This window comes from Columba livia, chromosome 4 (genome assembly GCF_036013475.1).
Source record: "Columba livia isolate bColLiv1 breed racing homer chromosome 4, bColLiv1.pat.W.v2, whole genome shotgun sequence".
Classification (NCBI taxonomy): domain Eukaryota; kingdom Metazoa; phylum Chordata; class Aves; order Columbiformes; family Columbidae; genus Columba; species Columba livia.
In genome coordinates this window covers 3,419,236-3,436,468 of record NC_088605.1, presented here as the reverse complement: position 1 = coordinate 3,436,468, position 17,233 = coordinate 3,419,236, and the positions used below count along the sequence as shown (strand labels likewise).

Below are 17,233 nucleotides of genomic sequence, written 5' to 3'. Positions count from 1 at the left end.
TGTGGCCCCGCCCCTCGCCCCGCCCCCTGCCCCGCCCGCCCTGTCAGCGCAGCGCGCCCTGCATGCAGCCGCACCATGGCGGCGGCGGCGGGACCCGCGGGCGGGCGGCGGGGGCGCCGCTGAGGGCCGGCAGCCCCGCGGCGGGGTGCTGAGGGGCGGCGGTGCCTCCCGAGCCCCCTTCCCTCCCTTCCCCACCACCACCGCCTCCCACTCCCGACCCTTTCCATGGTCGCGGCCGCCCCGCCGCGCCGTCGTACCGGAGCCTTTAGGGCGGCGGCGGGAGCAGCGAGGGAGGAGCAGCGGGCCCGGCCCGGCCCCGCAGGTGAGCGAGCGGCCCCGCGAGGGGGAGGCGGCGGGGACGGGTCCGGGGTTGTTATGGCGACGCGGGGGCGCCTGGGGCGGGGGGAGCGCCGGGCGGGACCTCTCCGGGCGGCGCCCACGCGTGTCCGCGGCCTCGCGTCCCCAGAGCGGCTCCTCGGCGGCTCTTGGCCTAGACCGGGGGTTTAAGGCTGATTTTCTGGAGGGGCTCATGGCCTGCGCTGGCCCTTGGGAGGTGTCCCCACGCCGGGGCTGTGTCCCCTCTGTGGTCCCAGGGCTGTATCTCTTCCATATCCCCAGGGCTATGTCCCTTCCGTGGTCCCAGGGCTTCGTCCCCTCTCTGTCCCCAGGGCTGTGTCACCTCCTCAGCGGTGTCACTGACACCCCAACTGGGAACCCACGCACTCCCACGCTCCTACGCTGGGGAAGCCGCGTCCTCACTTATTCCTGATCTTGGATGTCATAGAGGCTTGGAAAATGTGACAGGAAGGAAGGGAGGCTTCCCCCCCCCCCCCCCCACTTTTTGCTAAATATGGCCTGACGTTCAAATCCAAATACTGCCGTGAAAAAGGAATCCCGGCCCCTGTTTGTCAGAGGAGGGAAAAATGATGTTTTCTGGCTTTTGGGCTGCGAGGTTCCAGCTGGGAAGTTTCGCAAGGAGCAGCGGGGTCCTCGCCGAGAGCCTCAGGAATTTACTTTGCTTGTTCACAGGACGCTCTCCGCAGCATTTTATGCTAAAAAAAAATTAGTCATCCCTCCTCTGCTTGTCCGTAGCTGGAGCTTGTTGCGAACATGCGGGATGCTTTGAAAATATTTAGGGATTTTTCCTCTCCTGTGCAAGGAGAAACAAACGGGACGCAGGCAAATAGATCTGCATCTCCAGCAGGAGTTTTTCACCTTTCTTTATTTTAATTGCTGTTGCTGCAGCGGCCGGTGGCAGGGGAGGAGGTGCCCGGGGTGGCTGCAGCCGATCCAGGGAGCTGCCGGGTGTGCGAGGAGGATTTATGGCTCTCCCTGTCAAGAATCGGATGCAAACTCATGCCATTATTCCCACTGTGAGGTTGGGAAAGCAGCTTAATGATGAGAAAAGGGACTCTGGGGACGGTCATGGTGCTGCCAACTCCCTCATTGACTTCTGCCGTGGCCAAGGTGGAGAGGGAGGAATTTTGGGGGGGGGCACAGATCACAGCTTTGAGAGCTGGGGGGCTGCGTGGGAGAGACTTGTTGTTTGTGCTGGGCAGAAAATGGGCACTGGCACATTCCCCGTCTGTGCGGTGAAGAGGTTTTTGGGGGGTTTTCTCTAGGAAGCTTCAGGGCTTTTGCCTGATCTTTATAAAAACAGTTTGTTAAAGCCAGGGGTGGGAGGGGGGGGATGCTGGGAGGTGCTGAAAATAGATGTTTCCCGTTTCCAGGAGCATTGCTGCCCTGGCGTTGGTGCGGCTGTATTGTTTGCGAGCTAATAGGACACATAGCTCTGCTTTGCTGAAATGTCACTCTCGAATAACTGATGCTTTGTGTGGAGCTGCGATACTGGTCCAAGTCCAACATCAACATCCTTGTGGAAGAGGAGTTTGAATTCCCTCTCTCCTCGTCTCCTCCAGACGACGACTGACATCTATTTTCCTCAAATCCTCTGTGTTTGCGGCAGGATGACGGATCCTGATCCGTCGGGAAGGGCGCAGGTTGCGTGACCTCTGCCATAACCACTTTGGGTAAGGCTGTGCTGAGCCATGGTTGTGTGGTCATGGTCTGCGTGATGCCTCGAAACCCTGCACAGTGTGGGGCGGGTGATTTCGGGTTGAACAGAGCACCTGTATGCTCCTATAGTGTCAGGAGTAGTTTAGCAGCCACACAAACCGCTGGCTGGTGCGTTACTCTTGGCATTACACGGGAACGAGCTCAGCCCTCACGGCTGCTTTCTGGTTTCATTCACAAATTGCGTTTTCCTCTTGAAATAAACCAAATCCCCCAGCTTTCCTGTTGCGGTGAAAATCACTTGAACGCAACCAGGTCCGCAGGCATCTCCTGCGGACAGGAAGAAACCCCAGAGCGGAGAGGTAGGAAATGTCCGTGTTTTATCGCAGTGGGCTGATTCATCTCCCTGCTCTTAACTCTTCCCCTCCTGCTGTTGGGGAGATCCAGCTGTTTTGCTTTCAGGCTCAGAAGTGGAAGCAAATATCACCAGCTCGTTCTCTAACTGGATTGCCAAGTGCTGCTGCTCCGTGCTGGGTTTTGTACGTTGTGTTGATGTGGTTTGGGGTGGAAAAGGGCTGGGCTGTTAGGGGTGTGTGGTTATCTGAATCGGATAACCGGAACATCGGCACTCACATTAGGAAGGATTAATATTTAATATATGGGGTATGAACCATGGTGCGTAATCACTATCTGAAAGGCTTAGGCAGAGATTTACCGATAAGCAAGTGATTCCCAAATTGTTCAGAACGATTTCTTGAGTCTTCCTTGGGAGCAGCTGGTCCTGGATATCACTAGAGACTGGTCTGAGCCTGTTCTTCCTGTGTCTATCAGGTTTACAAGTGGGTAGAGTGGCTTTCATCACGAGTGCTTTCTTCTCATTAAACTTACAAAAAATGCTGGAAACACTTTTCTCAGATGCAACTCACGTGGGTTTCCTGTAAACAGTGCTTGAAACTTCTGTATGTAGCCAAAGCTCGTGGGGAAACCTGTCTTGGGCTTGATGGACACTGTCACTGTCACATCTGCCCAGCCATGAATGCAGAACTGGCTCATTCCCACCGTTCTCTGGCTACTGTCTTCAGGAGGCCTTGAATTCTATCCATGTCCCCAGCCTGGCTCTGGAAACCCTTGTGACGGTGACGCTGCTCCCCACGTTGACCCACGTGTGTTTTTTTGCAGCATAAGGTACGTGTTAATGTCCCCCTTCTCGCTCTGCCGTGAGTCAAAACTCACCCAACTGAAAGCATCAGCCGTGGCCGTCAAACCCGCTTTTGCTGTGGTTATATTAATACATGCGGAACCATGGTGTTTATGGTGGCTGCAGGTTTGATGGTGGAAATCAAAACAACTGAGTGTGGGTTGGGTTTTGGCATGTTGGTCACATGGGAAATCGTGGTGGCTACTGTGACAGGCGTGGAGGTTAGAAATCTTGTAAAAAATGGACTGAGAACTGCTTTTTTTCTTTTCCCAAAATGCATGTGGGAGAACACCCTTATTATTCCATGTGATCAAGATCACTTGCTCAGGCAGCGAGTCCTCTTTATTCCAGAATAATTTGTTGTCCTAATTCCTTCCTGTTGAAGCAACTCCGTTTTGCATGGAATAATTAGTACTAATTTGGGCCTGGGATGGAAAACAAGAGTTCTCTGCCTTCAGAAGAGGAGGTGAGAGCATAAAATCTGCCTCTCCTGTGTGAGTCAGGTTGTGCTTTGCCATCCCTCCTCTAAAGCGAAATTAAAACCTGTCCAGGAGACCAAACATCCCAGGTGGGTAGGAGGGAGCAGGAGAGGTAGTTGTCACCGGTTTGAAGGGAACCGAGGACTTCTGCAGTGAGGGAGAACGGATCATCATCTGAGGAACAAACCAACACGGATGTTCCCATCCGCGCTGATGCGAAAAGCTGTTTCGGAGCCAGTCTGGTGTGTCGGTGGATTCCTGGCGCCCCAGCCAAGTACTTGAGACCTTTTTATTGCCGTAACAAGGACTTCCACATCCTGCCCCGCGGCCTTACTCGAGCCGTGGCTATTTTCTGGTCCTTCCGGGAAGACGTCCCTCTTCTCCCTTCCTTTGTGTAGCGAAGGGAAGCTGGCCAAATTCCTTCCCTCCCGCAAATCCCGGCGTGTTTGAAGGAGGGAAGTGCAGGGATCCTTCCTGCCTTTACCTGGGAAGCACAAGCTGAATTACAGCGTGAGGGTGCCCGTCTCACAGATGGTAGGTTCATCGTTTCTGCTGGCCGGGGTGGTGAGCACCAAGGCCTTGTTTTCCAGATTGCTGCATGAATGTCTTTCCAGGCTGAGCCCTGAAGGCGGTGGAAACGGGGAATGTCTCGCCTGGAAGTCCCAGGAGCTGCTCTGTGAGTGAGACGGGCTTCCCCGTGTCTGGATACTGTGGCTGATGGATGCTACAGGGTTAGATGGGGAGTTTTAAGACCTGCATTCATAACCTAGGGGTCCAAAATGCTGTTTGACACTCCAAGTTAGATGGATAGAACTATGTTAGAGGTGCTGCAGCAGCATACCAGTCTTAAAAACAGAGTTCGACGTGTTCAAGCTTGTAGGATTTGTATATCCGAGTTAAGTAATAGGCGACAGGAAACCTTGGTTCAAGTATGAATCAATCAATGCTGGATAGCTCTGTGGTGGAACCAGCCCCCCTTGGGCCGACTGCCTGCCTCTGTCACGCCTGATGTTTCGAAATAACCCCTCCAAGTTCCGATTGTTCAGATGATCTAAAATCCAGGATTTAGCTCGCTTTGGTCTCCACCCTGTTGGTGGTGACCTTTCTTTGGGGCTGCAGAGAGCTGCAGACATTCTGGTTTAACTTCTGAAGGTGGCTACCAGGTCTGTGCTCAGGTGCTCTCTCTCCTCCAAGAGGTTGGGGATCTTCTGACCAACAGCCAACTTGTGGAGGGTTCCCCCAAAACTGATACCGAACCATCCTCGCTCGTCTTCTGCGCATCCAGTGTGTCTTTTTCTGCATCTGTTGTTTTTAGTGCACGATCTGGTGGGCTCACAGAAGTTCTTCTTTAACTTTGTTTGACCAGGTGGTAGGAAGAGCAGTGAGCAGAAGTGATGGGAATGGGATGGACTAAGTAGCTCTGGGGTTTTTCTGGAGCGTTGCTGCCCCTGGGAACACTGATAATAGCTGTAAGTAAGTGGTTTGGCCGTAGTGGTGAAATTTGTGGTACTTGCAAACCAAGAGGCAGATCCTTCTTTAATCCCAGGCACTGTGTGGGGTCCATCCCTTGCTCGCGACCCCGCGCCTTCGGAGTTGGTGTCTCAATTCATACCCTGGGGATTTCAAACACTTCATTCACAAACTGCGGCTGGCTAAGGCCTGATATTACTAATTTGTGTTAGCAAATTACGTCATGGTACATGTCAGAGATTGTTCTGCAGCCAGGGAATAAATCTGTTCTTGGCCTCAACGTGTGTTGCAACCAGCTTGAAGTTCTGCTGGCTCCCAGCTGGGCACCTCCTACTTCACCAAGGACGGGAGGAGATGGGAGATGGAGGAAGAACAACCTGCACAGACAGTGAAATATGTTATTGAAAGAAAAGCCAGGAAGGCAGCTGGGGTCTGGTTGCTGGTGGCCCGAGAGCCTCAGCTAAACCCAGGGGCGGAAGGGACAGATTTTGTGCTCATGATGCTGTTAAAAGCTTCTAAGCAGCAGAAGCCCTCAAATAAGTAAATCTTGCTGAGTAAGAGAAGAAATACGTACAACAGGATTTGCCTTTTTGTTTTATTTTGTTTTTAAAGGCATTTTAGTGGTTTATGAAGCTGCCAGCAGCTCTCTGGGGAAGGGCAGCCTCTCGTTCCACACAGCACAGGGATATCTTGGCTCTCAACCTGAAGGTTTTGAGGTACCATAACTTTTTATTGCGATAGTATATGACAGGACAGCACGCAAAACTTCCCTGCTGCTTAAAAATTCGAATAATGTATTTATCATGCCAGCAGATTATCACCTCACTTTTGTTCCAAAAGTGAAGCTTCTATGAATATCTTGGAGAAGCCTGAAAATAAATATGTTAACAAGTGTTTCCCAGTGTTGTTTAACACGTGGTAGATGCCAGAGCCTCTGGATTTCACTTTCTTGCAAAGTGGCCACTCTGGAGAATGAAGACTCAGAAGTATAACTTTAGGCGCACTCTCAGCTGTACATATTTAGTCTAAGTGGAAATATAGACTTAGTCTGCCCTCGTCCCTCTGCATTGCTGGATCAGAAGGTCAGTCTGTCTGTCTGTGGCAGCCCAAACGTTGCAGCTCACGTCCGTCTCCTAGAAAACACTAATGTCATCTGTGCTAGGCCTGAATGATGAATTAGACATGAACGGAGATGAGTTAGAAATGAATAATAAATTGGAAAGCATGGATAATCCTCCAGGTTTTCTCCTGAGGAGACTTTAAACCTATTTGGCTACAGACAGAGAGATGTTTTTAATCCCGGTTGCCGTGTAGAATTTGCATTCTTATTCCAGTGGCAGGGTGAGAATGCGGGGGGGATCTTTGGGCGATTCAATGGCAGCGGCTTGTTTTTAGGCACTCAGCTATAGCTGGAAGACTGTGACTGGGATTAGAGAGGTTAAACTGTTTTCGAAGGTTGTGTAGGAGTATAAGGAAAATAAATGAGAAGACCATTTTCATGGCTAGTGTGGTTCTACTTTGCAGTTTCACAAATGAAGTTTTACTGCTTTTTGGTTCTACAAAATCTTCCTACTGGGCAGTGGCCTCCAACAGCTTAATTTGTGGATCCCTATTCTTTTTTCCATCATTTTAACCCTTGGATTAATTCAGTGTATGCAGGTTGCTGTGGGTTTGTGTTTCAGTCTTTGGTGAGCTCATCTGGTACAGGTGTTTCCCGTGGGGCTATAGGAGAATCTGTTACATAGCGCTGCCTTTTAGACAAAATATTTAGCCAACCCATCTATCGTATTTTTTTATACCTGGCTTGATTTGCAGTGGTTATGTATGAGTTATTTTTTTACTCCAGTAGATGCCTGGGGGTAAAATGTGTGACCTGGCCATTGGAGCAGTGCCTGGGGCTGCACTTCAGCTTTTGCTGGGCTGAGCAGGCAGGAATCCAACATCCAAACCAAGGAAATGCACAATAGAGGTATAGTTACAAGGGGAAACTGAGGCACGGGCTAGCCGATGTACAAAAGCAGCTTTGGAGGGGTTGTTGATCTCTGCAACCCAGTCTCTGAGCATCTCTTGCTTCTCTCCTCTAGCATGTAGAGGAATAGCAGATCTCCAGTCCCCTCTTTGGCTCCAGAGAGGCTCCCAAACGCAGTGGCTGCTTGGGCTTTATCCACCCTGGCTCCATCAGCCTGTTAAGATGACTCAGAGGGTCACCAAAGCGTCTCCACCCCCCCGGTTGCTGGCGAGAGGGTCCCTGCGGGAGGTCGTGTCCCCCGGGCAGGAGCTCAGGGAACAATTAGTGATACAGGTGCAAAACAGGAGCGTGTTCACAAAGGTGAGAAGTTTTGCAGACATCTGAGTATCTGATATTGCTTTTTGTGTCCATGTCTTACCCCTGCATGCCAGAGGATTTGTTTGTTAAACTCAGTGCAGTGCCTATGCAGAGGTAGTTGTTTGTTCTTTTTTTTTCCAGGATGCAGTGTATTCTGCGGGGAGTGTTTGAGTTTACGTAACTTCCCATATGTTGCCCTGTTGGTGTAGAAACTTGAAGATAAATTGTGAAATGCAAGAAGTTGCTTTAAAAGGATATACCCTCAGCTGGATCTTGGCTTATTTGTGGCAAGAAAAGAGGAACTCAGGGAGCTTGCTGTCCTTATTTTCTCTCCTGTCCAGCTGAGCGAGCAGCGTGGGATGAAGCACCTGATGCTGCCTTATTGCCCAACAATGCGATGCTGCTTGTGGCAGAGGCTGTGGGGAGCTGTCGGCAGGCTCGAGGGCAGGCATGTGCTGTTAGAAGGGTGGTGGGTTCTCCATGGAGGTGCTGCAGCTCCAGCATTGTTCCCTGCAAACCCCCTCCCCATTTCTGAAGCCACTGCATTCCTGTGCCACTGCCCGACACAGGTTGGTGTTTTCCACGGAGCCTTAAGTCAGCATTAGTCAAACTAGTTGGCTGGACCTGATCTTGCCAGGTGCTGCTTGGTTTCTGTTCCCATGTAGATCAAGTGAGGACACTCGGCATCAGTCAGAAGAGGATCCTTTGACTCCTGTGGGACACAAGCCCGGCAGCTGGTAGGAGATTCATGGTTCTTGTTCGCTGCAAACTTGAAAGATGCCGTTTACCCACCTGGCTTGTTTCTCACAGAATGACAAAATGGCTGAGATTGGAAGGGACCTCTGGAGATCATCCAGTCCAACCCACCTGCTCACGCAGGGTCACCAGAGCAGATCACACAGGGTCGTGTCCAGGCGGGTTTGAATGTCTCAGAGAAGGAGACTCCACAACCTCTCTGGGCAGCCTGAGCCAGGCTCTGGCACCTCACAGGAGAGAAGTTTCTCCTCATGTTCAGATGGAACCTCCTGTGCTTCAGTCTGTGCCTGTTGCCCCTCACCCTGTCATTGGGCACCACTGAACAGAATCTGGTCCATCCTCTTGACAGGCACTCTGAGATATTTAGCAGCATTGATAAGATCCCTCTCAGCTTCTCTTCTCCAGGCTGAGCAGCCCCAGCTCTCTCAGTCTCTCCTCATGAGAAAGATGCTCCAAACCCCTCATCATCCTCATAGCCCCCGCTGGACTCTCTCCAGTAATTCCTTGTCCTTCTTAAACTGGGGAGCCCAGAACTGGACACAGAACTCCAGATGCAGCCTCACCAGGGCAGAGCAGAAGGGGAGGAACAACCTCCTTGACCTGTTGGTCACACTTTTCCTAATGCACCCCAGGTACTGGTGGCCTTCTTGGGCACAGGGCACATTTTTGGTTCCTGGTCAGCTTGTCAACCAGAACTCCCAGGTCCTTCTCCGCAATGCTGCTTTCCAGCAGGTCAACCCCTGACCTGCTCATTATTTTTTGAGAATGGCTCAGTCACAAGTGTAAGAGCACTTGTAGGTGTGACACGGCCGGGGTGTGCAGCCTGCCTCTACTAAATTACTTCATCTATAATGAAGGCATCTTAAAACATCATTTCTATTCCCTCTCCAATCCCCTGGAGCAAAGCCCAAAAGCTCAATCCCCAAACAACCTCTCCTTTTGAACATTAAACTGAATTTTCACTCTGAAAACTGCTGCTTTGACTGGTGGACGGAGGATGAGGAAGCCTGCGCACAAGCGTATGGGAGAGGTGGAAAATCCTGGGGGGAAAAAGTGCTTCAGGGCTGAGCCACGCAGGTCTGATGATCGTTGGATGGAAACTCCGGCCGGGGCTCCTGGGCAGCGAAGCAGCCTCAGCGGTGCCGGGAAAGCTGAGCTCCCCAGCATCCAAGCCCAGGAATTGACCTATTTAATGTTTTTTTTCTTTTAAAGTTACTGCAAGATCATGACTGGTTTTAGGAAGCCAAGGGCTTTGCAGTTGCTCAATACTTGCTCAGCTGCTTTCGTGTGGATTAGTTGGAATGATTTGATTTTTGCAGGGTTAGATTTAGAGCTGTCGATGTGGGATCTTTGGAGATCGGTGTGTGATGCGGAGCAGCAGTGCCAGCCTGGCCTGGAGGTCCCAGCAAGGTGGTGCCAAGCTTGGCGATCGTGGTTTCATTCAAGGTGACTGATCCCTGGATATGGACTGAAAAACCAAACCTGTATTTTAGCGTGTTTAACCTGGTGTTACTGCCCAAAGCGAGTTCCTGCCTGTTGCTGCCAGTGGTCTGAATGCCCAGGTGCGGAGGAGGGAGGTCTCACCCCCTTACAGTTTGGGAAAGAATCTTTAAAATTGTGTTTTGCAGCATTTAAGGGTTTCTTCCCTAACGGGACTCACGGTGCGGCTCCTTGTGCACCTGTTAGCGCAGGGCGGGCGTTGCGGTGTGTGTAGGGGGATTTAATTCTGTGCCCTTCGTTTGGACTGAGAAATGCAATGCAGTTTTAAGGGAATTTAGGTTCCTGGAGCCCTGTCTGCTGAAATACCATCCGCTTGTGTCGGAGAAGGTATTGCTGGCCACCTGAGATTGCTGCTTTATTTTCAGTGTCGGATTTTTCTTCTCCTGCTGCTTCGTTAAGGTGATGTAGTTACAGAAATGTGAGTAATTAACTACCAAAGGCTGGTTGCTGTCGTAGTTACAGATCTTTTCAAGCACTGTTTGGTCTTTCTCTTTGCTAACAGGACTGGCGTTCGCAGGAGGATTGTTTTGCTGTTTAGGTGCGGAATTGAAGCTCAGCTCCTTTGAGATGCTTTGACTTGGCTCTTCAATAAATTAGCTTCTCGAGCGAGTGCCCAGCATCCAGAGCCCAGTTCTTCATGTCCCTCCTGCAGTTTGAGACCAGGGTAGGGCAGCTTAAAAGATTTTCAAAAATCCTCTATTCAGTTCTGCTGCAGCCCAGGACATTCCTGCCTCTTTATCTCTCTGTGCCAGCATTCCCAATGGGGAGAATCTGCAGTGTGGTAAATCCTCTGGCACAGGGGAGATGAGCTTTAGGCTGTGGCAGCGTTAGAGGGTTTTTCTCCTCTCCTTTCATCCAAAGGACTGGCAGCAGTTTGCCCCTGGCATCTAGGTGCCAGTTTCCAGCATGAGAAGCTGCTTGCAGGGCTGTTTCACGTGGGGAGAGGACACGTTTCCCTGAGATCTTGTGCGAGCGGTGCTGTCGCTGCCCCTTCCCAAGGGCCAAGGAGCTGCTCCCCATCCCAGCCCTCGGGAACAGGGATGCTGGAGGGCTGGGGACCAGAGCAGATGCTGAGCTGTGCTTGTGGGTTTGCTTTCACCTGTGATTTTTCATCCTGTGTTTCTGTGCAGGGTGGCAAGGACTTGGAGAATATTTATTATGTTTTTTTTTAATGTGACAGTGCCAAACCTGCATCTTCCTGATGAGGAGAGAGACTGAGAGAGCTGGGGCTGTTCAGCCTGGAGAAGAGAAGCTGAGAGGGGATCGTATTTATACTGATAAATATCTCCAGGGTGGGTGTCAAGAGGATAGATCAGACTCTGTTCGGTGGTGCCCAAGGACAGGATGAGGGGCTGAAACACAGGAGGTTCCATCTGAATATGAGGAGAAACTTCTTCTCAGTGAGGGTGCCAGAGCCTGGCCCAGGCTGCCCAGAGAGGCTGTGGAGTCTCCTTCTCTGAGACATTCAAACCCACCTGGACACGACCCTGTGTGATCTGCTCTGGTGACCCTGCGTGAGCAGGTGGGTTGGACTGGATGATCTCCAGAGGTCCCTTCAACCCCAGCCAGTCTTTGATTTGGGATTTGTGAAGCCTGGTTTCCAGGGGCTGAGCAGATGCCCCACGAACAGCAGGGACACAGACGTCCCTTCTGCTGCCCCGCCAAGGTGCTACAGCCTGTGGTCAGTGGGGAAACAAAGTTCAGCTGCTGGGTTCTGTCAGTTTTCATGGGGTCTTTTTGAGGTTTTTGAAGAGCTAAGACTGCATCGAGCCTTGGGAGGCAGCGTGGCCTCTGACACCTGCTGTGGCACGAACCCATCGTTTGGACTTGGGCTACCAACTTCCATTTTTGGGCCAGCTCTTAGATAGCAGTGAATTTTGTGAAAGACATGGAGGTGTTTTATGTCCCTCTTGAGTGCAACTCCTCCAGTGACCCCGTTGTAGCTCTTCAGTGTTCTTCAGATGGTTCTCAAGCATCTCTGACTGCCCCAGGTTATCTGTGGTCACTTGATGTGCAGTTACACAGTCAAACTGTAGCATCGGGTGTTACGTTAGAATCAATTTTTCGCATTGCTGGTGGTTTTACTTCATATATTTTTGGAAGCTGGGACTGAATTTTACTTTGAAGCAGTCAAACCATTGAATAAATCTCTCCAAAGTTTTCCCTTCAGACATTCTCAGGGTCATTTCCATCCAGCTCTGAGCTGTGCCTGGTTGCAGAGACACTTGGATCTACCCCTGGGGAGAAGTGAGCAGCATGAGGAGCATCAGTAAATGATGTTATGAGGGAGAGGAGCTGAATATTTATGTGGTGCTTAAATCTGTTCCTCCTAATAAGAGCCGCTTGAATTTATTTCTGAGCCCGAGTTTGGTCCATCCTGTTCTGGACCTAAATTCATGGCTTGCTTTTTTGGATTGTCTCCTCCTTCCCTTCTGGCCCAGGTGCCAAACCCTCCCGTCTCCACTGTGCCCTGGCACGCAGCATCGCAGCGTCTCCGACTCCAGGACCGCGGATGTGCTGGCTGGAGACACTGAGCTTCTCTACAGGTAGAAATTTTGAAAGCAACGCAAAAAATTATCACTTCAGAGCAGCCCAAAGCACGTGTGGGAGCAGAGCCCAGCGCAGGCGGTGGTGGGATGTCCACCTTGTCCTCTGTTTTGCCTGCAGCGACCAGCCAAGAGCTGCCGAGACCAGCAGTGCTGGGTCACGCCGAAATCTCGCTGCGAACCCATCCTGTGCTACAGGAGGGAGGCGCTTGAGAAGCCGTTTGCATCTCCCCACTGTGAACTGTTCTTGGATCCTGCGCCTCCATCTCCACGGCCAAGAGCCAAAAGACGATCTTGGAATAAGGTGCCCGCAGGCAGAAAGCCTGGCAGTACCCGCGCTGCCCTTTTTTTCAGCCCGTCCTCCTTTGCTTTTATGAACCTGTTCCATAAATTGCCTCTGTTGACAGCATCACACTTATGTCAAGCACTTGCCCACTTAATTCTTCCACTTGTAGTTTTTCTTTCCTCTGGGCAGGGTTATTTCTTAGCAGCTTCAAGTGCAAAGATGCCTATTTGTTAAATCTTTCCTGGCTTCTGAGTTGAAACTTTAATATTCCTGTCTGCTGTGAGCTCCATGAGCTTTCCTTCGCTCTCCACCTACTCCCATTTATTGTCACCTGCCTCACTCGTGGGTTTTTGGGAGGAGGGAGGGAGTGGGATATTCCTGTCGTGTCACATTGGGCTGCCCGCTGTCCCCAGGGAAAGGGGAGAGATGTGACATGAAAGGAGGAGCTGGTGCTTCAATGTCCGTGGGAAACACCAGCTTTTGAAATAGTCTGAGCCTGAAGTCTCTTGCTTGGGGCGTAAATACGTGTCTAACGATGACCTCCTCCCACTCGAGTCACCCGCCGCCTGGGCCAAAAGGGACTTGTTCCCCCTGAAGTGAGGCTCATTCATCTTACTTCAGGTAATGGGCAACTAAAAAAGCAACACTTTTGCTTTTTCCCAGCAGAAAACATCCTGCAGAGGATTCATTATTAATAATAAGCTGCTAAACCTTGTCATCTTTGATATGCAGGCAGCTGAACTCTGTGGTTTAGTCCTGTCCTATAACCGCCCTTTAACCTCAGTGTCAGCTGTGCCTATTTCACCTTTAATATTTGCTTTTAATATTCCCATTTGCTGCTTAATAAGTGGGGATCAAGCCCTGTCGTGTCAAAATTAGGTGTTCACCAGGGCTCAGGCGCAGCAGCGTTGCCTTGTTAGTACTTGGTTGAGCAGGGAGGCCTATCGCCCCGGTGGCAAAAGGAAATTAAGGCGTGAAGAGTTGATTAGCTGTTACACGGCTGAGGTGAGCTGATGTAAGATGTAGGAGAGTTTATTTTTCTGTTCCCGTCTTTTTGCACGTGTTGGCCCATGTCTGAGCACGGGGTGAGGCAGCTCAGCTTGCTTACCTTGGCGTAAAAGCGTCCCTGTCCCGGCTGACGCTTTGGCAGGGGAGCCGGGGAGGTTGGCTCGGTGTGGCTGCCGCAGAGCCTGGGAATGCCAAGGGTGGGGAGGAGGAGGACAAGGCACCTCTCACCTGGTGGCAGTGGCCTGTGTGATCATCCAGCTTGGAAAGACCCACGATAACCCACCGCACAACTTCTCCAGACGGTGCCTGACGCTCATCTTCAGATAGGCTGAAATGAAAATGTGCAAAACAGATGTGACCTGAAGATACTATCTTGTTTAACTATCTCTATCCAGATGTTTCCAGCTTGTAGTGCTAATTTCCACTTACAGTTGTCCAAGAGCTGAATTCAAAGTGTTCCCTGCCCTCGCGTCTGGGAAGAGGAGTCAAACTAACCTTAATGTTAGTCCTGCGATCGTAACTTTGCTCAGTCCTGCATCTTTTGCATCCAGGTGGGACAAGACCGTCCGTACCCAAACTGCCACATGCATCTAAAAATCACCTTCTTTGTTGTCAAGATTTTTCTTCATTACCTGGATTGAAAAGCAAGTGGAATGAGTATTTTGAAAACAGTACGTGTTTCAGGGTAAGAACTTTTGAAGGGCTTTTCATCACGTCCACTTTTGAAGACCGTGTGAGTAGCTTTCTCTAAGGGATGCTCTCCCCTCAGCACTGCCCATGTTTTTCTTCAATTTCATCGGTACGTGACCACGCAGCACTGAAGGATTCATATGAATTTTTATAACTGCGTCTGAAAGGCAAGCTGTTCTTTCAAGCCTCTCGCAGAATCTGTGTGACAGGAGATGCTGTAACCAGGCTGCAGCGATAATTGCGTTTGTAATGTGAAAGACAGAACAGAGTCGAAAATTCTCATCCTTGACTGGCTCTGTGGGGACACAAGGTAGTTTAAAAAATAACCCACCACACACAAAACCAACAAACCCAACCATTGCTTTTGACATTTAAAATCGGTCTGGGCAAAACATTAGGAAACAACATACTCTAGGGGACGAGATGATCTAATACATCTGACTTTAAAGAAACATGCTCCCATGGAAACTCGTTTCTGTGCATATTCCAAAGTGCTGGCTGCTGCTCCGGTTTCCCCTGCCCCAATGAACCATCTCAGCATAGTCAGCAAATTCCATTTAAACTTCTCTTCTGCCTTTTATTTTGTGCGCGTACCTGAGTTATCTCCATTCCCAAGTAACCAGTTCCTTGTCAGAAGAAAGGCTTTCAGGATCCTATTGGACACATACTGTCTGTTTTTGGAGGAGAACTTCTTGATTTTAAGTATTTTGCTGGAGATCCTGACTGCTCTGCATTGGGTGACCTCCTTGGGACGAAGTTCCAGCCGCCCACGTGCACCGTCTGCGTTGAGCATTAGAGAGGGAAATCTGGAGAACCCATCTGTGCCGTAGGATTTCGCCATCGCTGTTCATTGTTCCTTTGACATTGCAGTTGTGATGTACGATGATCCTTGGTGTAGCAACTCCGTTTTGCAAGCAGAAGCTCTCTGCTGTTTCACGCTGTTGAATTTCAAGGGGTGTGGGGACTCTGCTTGGCTTAGGGACACTTCTGCGGTGACATAACCTCCCTGGTCCTTCCTCCTGCCAACTCTGACTGCAGATCAGACCTTGCTGAAACCAGCTCTTAGTATGAAGATGTCAAAAGGGGTTTGACATCCCAGGTGGTTATGGGCTTGTTTACTCAAGGTTTTCCTTTAATAAAGGTTTGGCATTCCCTGGCTTGAACGCTAGGCTGATTTCTTTGTTGTATGTAATCATAGGTGTGGTGGGGACTTTCTCAATAGGACGTTGCGTATTCAGTCTCATTTCTTTTCCCTCGTGCTACATAAAGAATATATTAGATTATCTTTTCAGGATCTGATTCTTGCAGGGTTGGTCAGGAGCCGGTGCCAACAGCTGCTCTGGGTGTATGTGAAGTGAAACAGCAGCAGCTTGTCTGGGACTGACTGTTGTCTCCTCTCTGCTCAGGACTATTTCACCTCCCTTTCCCATTTTCGGGAAAACCACCCATAGCAATGAAACCTGAAGAAAAAATCAACCGTCACATCCAGCCGACTGACCTGTTTTGGTGTTTTTTGGGTTTTTAACCAGGGTGAATGAGTCAGCCTGTCCTCAGTGGAGCGATGGTACAGGGAAAGCACCAGGGCTGTCGGTACCAATTGATGCCTCTCTCTTGCTGTATTTCCAACGTGCCTAAATTATGGAGAAAGGGAAAAACCACTCTGTGCAGTTGCCTTGGTTTGAGGGGAGCGAGCTTTTTGCTCCTTCTATTCTCTGCTGCTTGTCACTGGCTGCAAAGTCTCAAAACTTCTCACAGATTTAAAACCTTTGGAGAAATCCTCTTAAAAAGCACATATGGGATAGAACCATCTTCCCATCTCCCACGTCCCATCATTGGCTCTGTAGAACGATGGAGATGCTCCTTTTGATTTGGTTTTTACTCACCTTTTCCTTTCCTTGAAGATTTTAGGGCCAGGGTGCATGTTTACAAGAGTGTCTGGATGTTTCCCGTTACTGGGACTCCAAGGTACGTGTCTTCTCTGCTTGTTGTTTCCAAAAGGAGCACCAGAAACACAGAGAAACCAAGACCTTGTGTGAACCTGAACTTCTAGTATCACGACTCTAAGCAATGACCTTAGGGAGCTATATCTAGTCACTCCACAAATAAATCTCTATAAATCAGCATTTCCACTATAGAACTTCAGGCAAGTCAGTTGCAAAGTCACTTAAGGTGCAACAGAATAAAAAATTTAGCTGTTATGAGGTTAAGGCTGTAAAGGTAGATAAGTACTGATCTAGAGGCCGGGGAGGGCTGGTGACTACAAAGTTATGGCAAACTCCTATCAAAGTCTTGTGTTTAGTCCCTGGGATGTGGCCTTGGTGTCTTGTGACTGCCCTTTGCATGCTGGGCACTTGTATTATTTGCTGTTCATCCTTTCTTCCTAAGAGCAGAATGCAAGGATGTGTGAGAGCGTATGTGCCCGAGTGCTGGGGTCACGTCTTTGACCCATCGGCACACGGAAATATCTGTAAGAAAACTGGTGCTGGTGGAAATGGGAACAATCCTGACTGTAGTCGGGCCAAATGGGATGCGCAGACTGAACCAGCCCATCTCGTTTAGGCTTTATTAATTAGACATGTTATCGGAGTCATCTGTATTTTCTTTCCTTTTCTCTTTCCAAACCAGTTCTTCTGCTTCGTTTCCCGCAGAAGAGCACAGTCTGAATCCTCAAGACTCGCACGGCAATGTTTGTTTCTCGTGATCTGTAGTAATGCTGTAATGTTGTAACAACTTTGAGAACTCAGTGGAGCTTTGTGAGCTGTGGGTATCATAATTTTTGGAGTTGACAGTTCTGTCCAAGTGTCATTGTAATTTTGGGAGTTGATGGTACAGCCCTAGCACGCTGTCGGTGTTTCTGAAGACTTCCACCCCGTGCGTAATTCTTTGCTTGCTGTAGGATGCTTCAAATCTTACAAGGATCGGGAAGGAGACTGGATAAACTCATGGGAGTGCAGTGCGAAG

General features: G+C 50.0%; 1 protein-coding gene across 4 annotated transcripts in view; it reads left to right on the top strand.

Moving 5' to 3' along the window:
- PTPRA (protein tyrosine phosphatase receptor type A) overlaps nt 1-17,233 on the top strand; it is a 130,125-nt gene that overhangs the window by 857 nt on the left and 112,035 nt on the right. For 3 of the 4 annotated variants that reach the window (XM_065060217.1, XM_065060215.1, XM_065060218.1), the window contains exon 1: nt 35-322. The exons of the other annotated variant lie outside the window; for it this stretch is intronic. The gene's annotated coding sequence lies outside the window, so the exon portion shown is untranslated. Of the gene's footprint in view, nt 1-34; nt 323-17,233 lie in introns of those variants that run through there. 4 annotated transcript variants of the gene reach the window in all.